General features: G+C 31.0%; 1 non-coding gene across 1 annotated transcript; it reads right to left on the bottom strand.

The window, feature by feature from the left end:
• Positions 1–612: 612 nt before the first annotated feature.
• Positions 613–724, bottom strand: LOC125576006. Its single transcript, XR_007314543.1, has one exon. It is a non-coding gene; the product is annotated as a small nucleolar RNA snoR103 (small nucleolar RNA).
• Between the last annotated feature and the right edge of the window lie 14229 nt (positions 725–14953).

Raw genomic sequence — 14953 nt, 5'->3', positions numbered from 1 at the left:
GGGGCTTTGCCATGAAACTGAGCAATAATGAAAGATTCCCATCGGTGCTCGTTCTTCTCGATAACAGAGTTGGGAATGGACACACAGATTTCTCCAGATTCCAGAAGGAAAAATTCACCTTTGCGCTTCATTTTCCTGTTCGATCCCTCCACCATCGCAGACCAAGAGGTCTTTGACAGGGGAACAGATCTGGAGGGCGGAGCAGAACCCGACGAAACTGAGGGGTTTGAGCCCGACAGCGGAGGGAATTGGATGGGTTCGTTGAGAGGAATCTCAACCAGTGGAGCATGAGGTGGGGAAGGGGGTGCGGAGGCCGGCGGAGGAGGGTTAACGCGAGGGGAAAGGAGAGGCGGGGGAGGGTGGATTGAGCGGGTGGGTTTTGCAGAGGGAGGCGGAGGCGGAGCTGGAGGGTTTGAGCGGGAGGGGTTTGCGGGGGAAGGCTTTTTCTTGGCCATTAGGGTTTGGCGGCGGTGGAGGCCAGGGACCAACGCCGATTTGCAAAATCGCTAAAAGAGTCACCCTTTTTCGGGAGAGTTTTATTTGTTTCTTAATTAACTAGCTAGGTTCTGTTAACGAGATTTGAACGAAACATAAATCAAGAAGATGAATCAATCATATACGTAGGGTCCTTCATGAGTATCAAAGAACATAAAGAGCGCCCACCTAAAAAAAGCCTACAAGTATCAATATTCGTCCATATTTACAGCAAGGTCGCATTGCTTATTTGATTATCTAATGCTACCATTTGTACTATATGCAGATCAGGTACATCATCTGAGATTTTTCCATGTGTTGATACAATGGAATGGATTAAAAAAAAGTTGTTACCATTGGCAATCTGAACACGTTCATTTCCAACTCCAACAAGCAGGTGTTAGCCTAACTTTTAACATATGAGATAGCTAATTTATTTCTCTATAAAGACCCAGGAAGCTGACTTCTATGTAAAGCTTGGATTGTTGGGGTCCTCCAACAAAATGGCTGGTTTTTTGTCTCATGCACTGGATGCAACAGGAAGTTGGAGAAATGTGAAATTTACTTCCGTTAGAACAATTGTGTTACTCCTCACATCACTGGTCTTATCAGGTATGGCAAAGATAGCGCAACATTTGTATTTGATAAAGAGATGGAAAAGCTTACGAGCAAGAGGCTGATGTTCTTGCGTTTGAGGAGGTAATTTTAATTGTGCGATTGATATTGTTAATGTCACTTTCAACTCCTCTGTAACTACTAACCTACTTCAGATATCAAACGGTGGAGAAGAGGTGCTACCAAGCTGCCTTGAAGAGCTTGCTGGGAAGGAGTTTGTGTTTCAAATCCGTGTGACACTCTACAATTTCACACTCACTCACCGTACCTTCACTGTGCCAACTATCACTGAAGATCTCATAGTTGACAATCAGCCTGAGGTTGGGTTATATTAGTGTTTAATATCTTCACTTATTCATGATTCTATTTGACACAAACCTTAATGTATCGCATATGGTGACCAAAAATATGCTTCCAAACAGTGAAGAGAAAGGTGGATTAGCTACAGCATCTTCCAAATATGCTGCGGCGAACGCATGATTGGGTGGCGAGACAGCAAATGCACCGGAAAATGAAAACTATGATCGCAAGCGTCGCCACGAGTGATAAGATACTACAAATTTCAGCAGCTTGGCAACCCCACTTTCATTTTCTAGTTTTTTTTTTAATTTACTATCCTCTGTTTTCATCATTTGCAAATTTTGTTTTTTTTTTTCAATTATTTCCTGCAACTATGACTTTGTGGGGAAATAGTTATTTTGTTACCTAATGACGGGATTTTCATTATTCATTATGTTGGTAACTCAACAAAGAGAATATTATTTACACATTCATTTAGGAAAAAAAAAACAAATTAACACCATTCAGTTAACATTGTCGATAGTATAACACTGCTTAAGTACATTAATTATATATTGAAAGTTAATAATTTTCCTTTTAAAAAATTCTTGGCAGAAAATTAAATAGTCAAATTTGTTGGGATTTTAATTTCAAAACAGTTTTTAATAACATTCTTATCATTTGACATTTTAACACTGATTATTGTTTTTTTTATAGAAATGAATATTATGAAATTATATAAATAATCACCAAAAAGCACTCAATCGATTCAGTTTATATTACACATTATAAATAAATATAAATTTACAATCAACACACAAGGCATAAACAAACGAACCCATGATTTGTTAAAATAAATGACAATATAGTTTCTGCGCCATCAAGTTCTACAAAATAAATGAATCGTATATCCAACATTGACTATGTGACAACTAATGCCATATAAATACCACCTACAAAATACATTCTTTAACACTACAATACAAACACAAAAAAAACCACAATAACAAAGAAAATATCGTCTTCAATACCACTCTCGGACCAACAATATTGCAGGTCCTTGCTGGTGTCCTTAGGAGAGGGGGGACCACGATTTGGCAAAACCAAGAAGGGACAAGGGAGAGAAATCGTTAAATAGGGAACGTCCTTGCTGCGTCCTCTGCACTGTTTACGGGCCCCACGACACGTGGTAGCCTGCGATTGGTTGACTTTAAAAAAAAAACCAGAAAACGAGAAAAAAAAAAAGAAAAAAAGATTTTAATGACTTATGTCCGATAATGTTGCTCTCAGGCCTCTTAAAAAACAAATCTCAGGAACTTGGTGGTCTGCGATTGGTTGACTTTAAAAAAAAAAAAACCAAAAAAGGAAAAAAAAAAAGAAAAAAAGATTTTAAGGAATTATGTCCGATAATGTTGCTCTCAGGCCTCTTAAAAAACAAATCTCAGGAAAGCAACTTCAAATAAGAGACATCAACAACACAACCGTAGATTCCTTCTTCTCAGGTATCGACAACGCAACAACAACGTTACAACAACAAAAATAATTAACAACACGAAACCAACAATTTATCTCCAAAACTCACCTTTAGCACTACGCTCGGAATCCAAAACTACAAAAAAAAAAATCAAAGAACAACATCACCTCCACATATGTATATAAAGCAACGATCACGTCTCCGGAATTAACAAGTCTCTTAGAAAATCGTGGCTTTGCTCCTATTCACATATTACAATTTTCTTCTTCATGTTTGGAACGTCTCAACAACGGCGACTATGGCAACGACAACCAACTATAATGAAAAAGAGACAATAAAGAAGATTCAGACAGAAAGATAGGGGCGATGTCTCTAGAATGTATAATAGAGGTGGTGAAAATACGACATTATAGAAGAAAACCAAAGAAAAAATTGTCAATTCGAGTACAGAAAAGATGAGTAAAGACAGAAAATTGATGGCGGTAAGTTGATTTCAGCCTTATATATTTTTGTATTTTGTATGTACATGTATTGTATTTCATGTCGGAAACGATCTGTCTTGAACCTTTGACGATCATACTTTTGGGAGTTATGTTTGGGCAGACCAGTCTATTCCACTCGTCTTTTTTGATAGTATAACAAGTGCCTAAATGAAATTGATGCAGAAATGGTATTGCCTTTCTATTTTATTTTTATTTCCAGAAAAGATGATAAATGGAATAGATGATACAAATGGTAGCAGACTGATATTTTTTTCTATTTTTGTGGTATTGATGATACTATGGTATTAGAATAATATACCATATTGCCAAAATAGAATAGTAACGCCAGTTAATCCCATTTCATGCGTCTGCGACTTCCATGTTTATTGCAGAACTGTCAATGAGATCTCTGATACGGTACATGCATGTCATTCATCTTTTGAGTTGTCACCATCAGCTGAATCACCTACATTCTTGGTAGCATCGATTCTAAACCTATTTTTCAAATATTTAATTTTCTATATTATTTGTCTATCAATAAGTTATAATTTCAATACTATTTTTTATATGAAATTTAATTTTATTAATTTTATTATGTAAATGGAATAGACCCTATATTTGTACTATTTGCAGAGGGTCTATATACTGTCTTATACATGAAAAATACTATTATCGGTGGTGCCTTCATCGTTATTACTCTGCCTTTGGAAACTTCTGCACAAATTAATTTTATCATTTTGTTAATTAAGCCACACAAGTGTAGACATTACTCAAATTTCTCTTAATCTATAAATAATGATTGTATTTTATATTTAAAAATAGATAAATCATGAAAATAGTAAATAATGATATTTTCTTTACTCGAAATTTGGTTATTTGACAAATTCATTTTTAACACTTTTAAATTCTCAAATCTATTACACTAGTAGAAAATGTATTATTTATAGATGTTATATACTATTATTTTGTCTTGCGGTGATAACAAGATCAGAGAAGGTGATTGTATTTTACATTATAAGTAGATTATTACAAATAATGAAAATAGTACATCATGATATTTTCTTTATTAGAAATTTGAGAATTTGTCAAAAATACCACTTTTCTTGTACCACATTTCAATTATACATTAACTAACTTTACCATTAAAATTTTAATATGCGAAGTACCATTGTGCCTCTAACTAATCAAACATACCTAATGTCTTTCTCCCATGATTTCTTCAATATCTGATCCACTAATAACAATCTATCAAATTCTCTTCGGTGATCAAATCCGGCGAGATTCGACGATTTTGACGAGTTCTCTGGTGAGATTCGACAATGCCGACGAGTTCTCCGGCAAGATTTGAAGACGCTGACATCCAGTGAGATTTGACGAAGACTTCAACCTCAAACGAACATAACAAGACAATCTCTTACAACTAACGCGTAACAAAGGTGAGAGGATAATATATGGTGATTTTCGTCACTTTCTGTAATTTTAGCTTGATTTCTCATAATCGATCAGTTTCTGGAAAAGAAGACGAAGCTTTTCTCATGAGGTATTAAAAATCTCAAATTTATAAAACCTTATAAATATTTATCGATGAGGAACATAGTGTTATATATTATCATTTTTTGATATATCTTGTTGATCCTTCAAGCTTTAAGTATTTTTGTGTTGAATATATTTTTATTCCTACAAACTTATATTTCTTTCTTCTTGAAATCTTTGTCCCAAGATCAAATTGGGAGTTGCTCCAAACGAAATCACCGGTGAACTTTGCGATCTCTGGCGAACTTGGCGAGATGTAGCGCGATCCGGCGGACAGAGGAAGAAGATTGTCGAAGGTGTCAAGATAATTTGAGAAGGAAGCATCAAAGAAGGTGATTTTTATCTTCTACTTTTTTTTCTGAAAATGATTTGTTTAACTAATTTCATGTTGAAAATTTTCAAACATGATCTGTTTATGTGATGTTGACGAAGGTTGTCCATATTGAAATTGAAATTATACTCTGTGATATTTATAAGCCCTTATAAATTTTATATTATAGAAAAGACATACTATTTCTATAAGTTTTGATGTTTGAATATATATTGGGATATAATTCATTGGAATTTCACTGTTGATAAAGAAAGAGGAGGTTCAATTACTGTTATTCCTAAGGATATATCCTACTAAGACTTGATTAGGGTAGTTCTAGAAGATTTTACAATAGATGATAGTATAAAGCTTAGCTACGTTTCACCATCAAAGTCTATCTTTGGTACTGAAGATGCTCTTCCAGTTTTTATTAGGAATGATTTCCAAGTGGTATCTTTTATGAGCAAACATAAATATAATGGAAGACTTCTTCAACTTTGACTAACAATTTATGAGGTAAACTCTTTGGTTATGTTTTATTTATAAACTTTTATTATTTACTTTGCGATAGTTATTAGTTTCATGTTTTTATGTTGCAAAAATATATGACACATTCCCTTTCATTGTGACAAACAAGGATGTCTTTAATAATGCCCTTGAGGTATTTTAAACGAATTATTGGATTCATGTGTTTTATGTTGTAGATGGAAATACATGGATTACCATTAATTGTGTCAGATATGATACATACACGAGATGAAGTTTCTAGTACTCTTCCTCATTGCTGGAAATAGTGAAATCTTTGAGGTATTTATTACAATTTTAGATTTTAAGGACTTATAAAATAATGAGAAAAATTATTCAATTCATGTCCTTGAGGTTTTATTACATTGTTTACATTTATAATGACTTATAAAATAATCGTACAAGCTTATTAGCTCAATGATTTTATGTTGCAGATAGAAACACAAAGATCACCACTGATTGTGTCAAGTGTGATAAAACCCCAAGATGAAGTTTCTAGTACACAAGACTTGCTTATTCCTCGAAATAGTAATATTCTTGAAGTATATATTATAACTTTTATATTTATAAGGACTTATAAAATAATGTTATAACACTTATTCACTTCATATTTTGTGTTTCAGGGAATAACTTTTACATTTACATTTATGTTTCAGCTGAATTCACACTCAAAGATGACTATGAATGATGTGGAGAATATGTGTGGTGATATGCATATCAAGTACCTCACTTTCTTGAAGTAATGCAAAGCTACTAGTTGTAGTTTAACTAACAAGGTTTAGTGGTTTAGTATGTGTAATATATGAGGTGGAAGATTATTATTTTGGTAGTGTAACATTCTGTTTTGCTACATTATGAGATTCATGTCTTTTATGTCCTATTTTGTGTATAATATCTGAAGAAGCAGTGGAGATGGAGCATGGATTTGTTGAGCTACGGAAGCATATTTCTTCTTGTCTTACACATGTTCGTCACTGGCTTTTAATGTTAAATGTGTTATAAGAGTTTTCTTTTGCTCTGCTTCAAAACCATCTCACTGAACTCTTCAGGCAAGGATTCTAGCAACTGTGAACATCTCATGTATTTGAAGAAGACCAAGAAATCAATGGGCCAAAGATAATTGTTTTATAAATCATTATAAATGTTAACTATTTTGCTAAATAATTTATAAACCGTTATAAATAAATTTATAAATCTTATCTATTTTGTAAATTCTTGTAAGCCTTGTAAAATGATTTATGAACTGTTTATAAACTAATTTTAGTTTTATAAGTGTTATAAACTGATTTATAAACCCTTCAAAAACTTTTTATAATCCCTTTATAAATTCTTCAAAACTCTTTATAAACCCTTAAAATCCATTACATGCCCTTATAATTTAGACGAATGTTTTTTTACAAATCCTTATATGAACAAACTAAACCATTAATGTATTAAAATGAACTCTCAGACAAGCAAAGACAAACTAAACACATATAGATGAATATGAAGTGTATTAGGTTGGCATTGAATGTTGTCAGATTTTGTGCAATCACCCATATGACCAAAAGGACTACATGAAGGGGAGCAAAAAATAATGTCGATGTAGATTTTCATCTCTAACTGGTTCCTTTATATATGAATTGTTTTTATAAATGTTTTATAAACTCTTACAAATTATTTACATACATTTATAAACCCTTAAAAATTATTGTATTAACTCTTATAGATTGTTTAATAAGCTGTTCTAAATGGTTATAGACTCTTATAATTGATTTAAAGACCTCCAATTGATTTTTAGACATGTATATACCTATATAAACCTTGAAAATTATTTACATACCTTTATAAACCTTTAAAATTATTTTATTAACTCTTATAGATTGTTTAATAAGCATTTCTAAATAGTTATAGACTCTTATAATTTATTTAAAGACTTCCAATTGATTTCTAAACATGTATATACATATATAAACCTTATAAATTATATACATATCCCTTATAAACTATTTATAAACATTTATAATTTTTGTAATAAACATTTCTAAATAGTTTATATACTTTATAAATGTTTTATAAGCCTTTCTAAATGATTATAGACTCTTATAATTGATTTAAAGACATCCACTTGATTTCTAAACATGTATATACCTATATAAACCTTATAAATTATATACATTCCCCTTATAAATTACTAATAAACTTTTAGAATTTTTGTAATAAACTTTTATAAATTGTTTATATACTTTATAAATTGTTTTATCAGCCATTATAAAAGGTTTTTAAAATTCATAATTTTATTAATAAAATTTTATAAATGATTTATAAACTCTTATTAATTATTTATATATCCTCATAAACCCTTATAAATTATTTTACAAGCTCTAATAAATTGTTTTTATAAGTCTTTATAAATTATTATAGACTATTATAAATGATTTAAGAGACTTTCTAATCGATTCCTAAACCTATAAACCATATAAATTGTATACATACCCCTTATAAATTGTTTATAAAATTTCATAACGTTTTTATAAATAGTTATAAATGGTTTATAGACTTTATTAATTGTTTTATAAACCCTTATAAATGGTTTAGAGACTCTTACAAATAATTTATAAACCTTTATAAATAGCTTATAAACTTTACAAGTTGTTTTATAAACTTTTATAAAAGATTTATAAACTCTTATTTGCTTTTCAGCTTTCTTTTTTCTTCATTTTTATCTTTTTTTCATTTGTTATTGCCCTATATCATATGTTGCAAAAAGTAAATCCACAAATCTTTGTCCCCATTAGATTTTCATCATTTTATATCTTGTTGAACTAATTGTACAACACTGTCAAAATCCATGTCATCAAGATCAGGATGTGTTGGAGTCACCAAATGTTTGTATTCATCAGGAAATCCAAATATTGTATTAACCACAAGATGTAACAAAGAATAAGTCTCTACAAATCTCTAATTTATAAATTTATAAAATCTTATAAAACTACATTTATAATCTTTTTAAAAATGCTTTACATTATTGACCAAGACACCGATTGGATAATCACTTTTGGATTGTCTAGTAGTTCTGCTCCAGCTTCATAAATCCTCGGACGCAATCTCAAAGATGTGCAAAATTTATTGCTATCTACCTGCAAGACGAAATAAAAAAATGATGTTAACTTTTAATCACAGAGAGAGATGGTGGATCCGACGGAGAGAGACTCTGGATCTGAGAGAGAGAGACGATAGATTCGACAGAGAGAGAGACTATAGATCTGGACAGAGAGAGAAGAAGGATCACGACGGTAGAGAAGAAGGAAATGATAGATTGAAGATAAGGTTAGGTTAGTTTAGTCTTTTACACATTAATGAATGTGATATTTATGAAAATGTCCTTTGAGTGGTGGTATAATTGAATAGTGGTATCAAGAAAAGTGTATAACTAAAATTTGGTTATGTAAATTTCATTCTTAACTCTTATAGATTGTTTAATTATACCACTACTCAAAGGATATTTTCATATAAATTGTTAAATAAACCTTTAAAAATTATTTTATTAACTCTTATAGATTGTTTAATAAGCATTTCTAAATAGTTATAGACTCTTATAATTTATTTAAAGACTTCCAATTGATTTCTAAACATGTATATACATATATAAACCTTATAAATTATATATATACCCCTTATAAACTATTTATAAACATTTATAATTTTTGTAATAAACATTTATAAATAGTATATATACTTTATAAATGTTTTATAAGCCTTTCTAAATGATTATAGACTCTTATAATTGATTTAAAGACATCCACTTGATTTCTAAACATGTATATACCTATATAAACCTTATAAATTATATACATTCCCCTTCTAAATTACTAATAAACTTTTAGAATTTTTGTAATAAACTTTTATAAATTGTTTATATACTTTATAAATTGTTTTATCAGCCATTATAAAAGGTTTTTAAAATTCATAATTTTTTTAATAAAATTTTATAAATGATTTATAAACTCTTATTAATTATTTATATATCCTTATAAACCCTTATAAATTATTTTACAAGCTCTTATAAATTGTTTTTATAAGTCTTTAAAAGTTATTATAGACTATTATAAATGATTTAAGAGACTTTATAATTGATTCCTAAACCTATAAACCATATAAATTGTATACATACCCCTTATAAATTGTTTATAAATTTTCATAACGTTTTTATAAATAGTTATAAATGGTTTATAGACTTTATTAATTGTTTTATACCCTTATAAATGGTTTAGAGACTCTTACAAATAATTTATAAACCTTTATAAATAGCTTATAAACTTTACAAGTTGTTTTATAAACTTTTATAAAAGATTTATAAACTCTTATTTGCTTTTCAGCTTTCTTTTTTCTTCATTTTTATCTTCTTTCATTTGTTATTGCCCTATATCATATGTTGCAAAAAGTAAATCCACAAATCTTTGTCCCCATTAGATTTTCATCATTTTATATCTTGTTGAACTAATTGTACAACACTTTCAAAATCCATGTCATCAAGATCAGGATGTGTTGGAGTCACCAAATGTTTGTATTCATTAGGAAATCCAAATATTATACTAACCACAAGATGTAACAAAGAATAAGTCTCTACAAATCTCTAATTTATAAATTTATAAACTCTTATAAAACTACATTTATAATCTTTTATAAAATGCTTTACATTATTGACCAAGACACCGATTGGATAATCACTTTTGGATTGTCTAGTAGTTCTGTTCCAGCTTCATAAATCCTCGGACGCAATCTCAAAGATGTGAAAAATTTATTGCTATCTACCTGCAAGACGAAATAAAAAGATGATGTTAACTTTTAATCACAGAGAGAGACGGTGGATCCGACGGAGAGAGACGGTGGATCCGACAGAGAGAGACTCTGGATCTCAGAGAGAGAGACAATAGATTCGACAGAGAGAGAGACTATAGATCTGGACGGAGAGAGAAGAAGGATCACGACGATAGAGAAGAAGGAAATGATAGATTGAAGATAAGGTAAGGTTAGTTTAGTCTTTTACCCATTAATGAATGTGATATTTATGAAAATGTCCTTTGAGTGGTGGTATAATTGAATAGTGGTATCAAGAAAAGTGTATAACTAAAATTTGGTTATGTAAATTTCATTCTTAACTCAATACAAGTCTATTCTACTTTTTATTTATATATAATATATTTAAATTGTACAAAATATAATATACTATTTTTAGATTTTAATTTTATTATAAATATATATTACTCCATCCGTTTAATTTTAAGTGTCACTTTAGCATTTTTTCTTGTTACATAAAAAGTGTCATTCTACAATTCCAATGCAATTTGAACTTGCTTTTAGCTCAATATTAATTGTAAAATGCATTGATATTATAAATAAATATATTTATCTAAAATGCTTTGGTTAAATAGATGACATTAATAAAAACATAAATCATTTCAGTCGGTTTCTTAATATGTGTGAAAAATATCTAAGTGACACTCTTTGTGAAACGAAAGGAGTATTATATTTTAGTTTGGGTTTAGTGGTTAGAATCTAGGGTTTAATATTTAGGGATTCAGGTAGGATTTAGTATTTAAAGGTTCTCTATAGGATTAAAGTTTTAATCTACCTTGACGCTATAGAACACACTTCAAATTTTTTATTTTATCCATTCATTTTATTGTATATAGTGAATATGTATGAAGTAAATATGTGGATATTTTTAAGTAATGTGATTGTAAATAATTGTGATTCACTCATGTCTATTACTCCAAACGAAGATGTCTCCACTCTTTCCTTCTTTCAACTTTTCGTTTCACCATCTGTCATCTCCATCCAGATGATCCATTTGTATGATCTATCCAGATGATTCATTCAGATCTTTCGGACTGTTTGTTTGTCCATCCAGATGGTTCATCTAAGATGAATCATTTAAATGAATTTTATGTTTGTTTCTTTATTTTCATTTTCATCCAAATGAGTTTAGTAAACAAATTACCAAAATACCCTTGTCTTGATTTAATCATATGCTAAAATTTACTACAATAATAACTTCTAATAAACAAAAAAAAATTGATAAACATGTATTCAAACTAAAAGAGTATTAATAATAAACCGACTGTAACTTCGGTTTTGGTGGAAAACGAAATTTTTCGGTGATGACGGAAAATGAGGTTTTTCGATTTTGACGGGAAAACAAGATTTTTCGATTTTGACGGGAAAATACAATTTTTGGTTTTGGCGAGAAAATACATTTTTGCGGTTTTGGCGGGAAAATGAGGTTTTTTCGGTTTTGGCGGGAAAACGCATTTTTCAGTTCTGGCGGGAAAATGAGTTTTTTTTTTTTATTTTGGTGGGAAAATACAATTTTCGGTTTAGGCGAGAAAACACGTTTTGTGGTTTTGGTGGAAAATGCACTTTTGCGGTTTTGGCGGGAAAACGAGCTTTTCGGTTTTGGCGGGAAAACACGTTTTTTGGTCTTGGCGGAAAAACAAGATTTTTCGGTTTTGGCAGGAAAACAACACTTTTCGGTTTTGACAAGAAAATATGTTTTACGATTTTGGCGAGAAAACGCGTTTTGCGTTTTTGTAGTTTTGGCATGAAGACACGTTTTTTCGACATTCGCGGAAAATGCGTTTTGGCGGAAAATTGTGTTTTGTTGTTTTCGGGGGAAAATGTGTTTTTTGGCGGGATAACGCGTTTTTGCGGTTTTCAAGGAAAATGTGTTTTGGCCGGAAAACACGTTTTGCATTTTTCACGAGAATACACGTTTTTCAGGTTTGGCGGGAAAACACGTTATGGCGGAAAAACACGTTTTGTGGTTTTGGCGGAAAAACATGTTTTTGTGTGATGGCGGAAAAATGCGTTTTGGATTTTTGGCGGGAAAACGCATTTTTGTGATTTTGGCATGAAAACACGTTTTTGCAGGAAAACACGTTTTTTTGTAATTTTGGCGGGAAAACACGTTTTTGCAATTTTGTGCGGTGATGCATTTTTAGGGTTTTGGCGTGAAAAATTCGATTTTAGGTGTTCGCGGGAAAATGCATTTTTTGTGGTTTTGTGAGTTGTGTGACAAAATATATTATGTTTATATTTGTAATTTGTGAATTACATTAGGGGCATAATAGACACTATACCATATTGAATGAACCATCTCCATCCAAATGGTCCAAATTGGATCAGCTGAATGGACTTTAAAATTAAGCTTAAATTTCCGAAAGTCATCCGGATGATCCATCCAGATGAGTTGCACTTTTAGTGCATAAACGAACAAAACTCTCATCTCCATCCAGATGGCTCATCCGGATGAAGAAACGAACATGTCCGAATACTTGTTAATGAGTAAGGTATTACCGGATAAAATGTGAGGTAAATGTTAACTACTTAATAACATCAAAATCAACACTACTTTTTTAATTTCTAGTCATAATTTGGTTAGTGGTTTCTTGTGTATCGAAGACTTACCATAAAAAAAATTATTTACATTTTATTTTATTTTAGAAATAAGTTTCGATTAGTTGCGCTTGAAAATAACTATTCTTGAGTTAAAATTTAATAAGTAAAAAATTGAAAAGCACAATAGTTTGGATGATACAGGTTACTCACATTTATTATTGAATTATACTTCCTCCGTTTTTAATATAAGTCGTTTTAGAATTATGCACGTAGATTAAAAAATTATTAATTTTTTATATCTTTTAAACAAAAACATCATTAATTATTTACCTAACCACAAATCAACCAATAATAAAATAGAAGGTATATTATCATTGGTCATATAACATTAACAATTAATAAATTTTACATAAAAAACCGAAAACGTCATATAATTTGGAACATAAAAATTTCTGTAAAACGACGTATATAAAAAAACGGAGGGAGTATTAAATGGTCATCGACATCATCGTACAGTGTAAGTGCTTTTGTCACGTGTCTTCCACTTAGTTGGTCTCACTTGTTCGATTACTGTTCCTGAATTAAGATACTGCTTAATCCGTTCATTATATTTTTGAGTCTTATTCTGTAGTCTCTTAAAACGTTTTGGGCGATTGTAACCCATAATTAGTTTTCTAGAATCAATAAAGCCCAAAAGCCCATTTAGACGTTAGTATCTGATAATAGTTTAAACCATCGAAGAATGGAAAAGATTATCGCGGGCAAGGCTTTATATTGCTGAACTAAAATTGCAAAAGTCACAATTTTATCGCGGGGAAGGCTTTATATTCATCATAAGTTTTGTTTGTCTCCCAGGTGAGAGCAAAGAAGAAGAATGATTAAAAAGTGAAAACTTACACGTGACATGTATCAATCACAGTTCTTGGACATGTCGCGGAAAGGAAGATTAGAACAAGTTTGCAGAGCTTGTGTAATTTAAGCGGAAGCAGTGACAGGGCAACTCTCCTTTGGCAAGTGCAGAGCCAACCACACAAAAAAGAGAGCAAGTGGCACAGTCGCGTGCCAACAGAAAGATGCCCTATTACTACTCTTCTTATTGTTAATTTCTCCTCCTCGCTTGTGTTTTCTATTTTTTGCTATGAGAGAAGGTTTGGTTAATTACTCATGGACTCATGGGCTTAGTATATATATAAGTTCATAAAATTAAAAAAATGGTGACATTTTGACATTCGAGTGACTGAGAGAAAAGAAGAGATGCTTTGATGGGTTATTCCATGGATATCCATCACCATTTTTCTTTTTTGAAGTGTTTGCCTTCTGATGATGCTCTGCTGCTTCTCATGTCTCTCTTAATTTTGTTTCATACTGATACCATTCGAGGGTGGTTTTCTAAACCCACTCAGGTTCGATTGTATGTTTTGCAAGATTAGTATCTGATAACTAGTATGATTTTTCCCTTGAAAAATAAAAGAATCTGGCTTTTTATTAGACTGAAGAATCTGTCTAGTAATGATGATTGTTAGAGTGCAAGAATTTGGTATACAAGATAACGATGCCATATCCTTTTAAGGGGTTATTCCATGGATATCCACAAAATGAAAACGGATCGTTTCGGTTTCGACAAAAATGCAATCTCTTGAACTTTTTCTTTTCTTGAAGAGCCAAAGTTGTAAGAGTTATTTGACTCGTTACAAAGTCATTCTTACTTCTTTGTTTTGCACGTTGTGGAGCGATTTGCTGTTTCTCCCATTTAGTTGCTGCTCATATGTTCCTTGTATACTGCGTCACGAGATGTTGTAGGCTTAGGTTTTGGATTTTACATTTTATTTTTCATATAACCTTTTTCAAGAAATTGCCATGAAGAGCTGATAACATGTTGAA

The sequence above is a fragment of the Brassica napus genome, chromosome A6, assembly GCF_020379485.1.
Source record: "Brassica napus cultivar Da-Ae chromosome A6, Da-Ae, whole genome shotgun sequence".
Classification (NCBI taxonomy): Eukaryota; Viridiplantae; Streptophyta; class Magnoliopsida; order Brassicales; family Brassicaceae; genus Brassica; species Brassica napus.
Note: the sequence above shows the minus strand (reverse complement) of the source record. Positions and strands in the feature narration are given on the sequence as shown.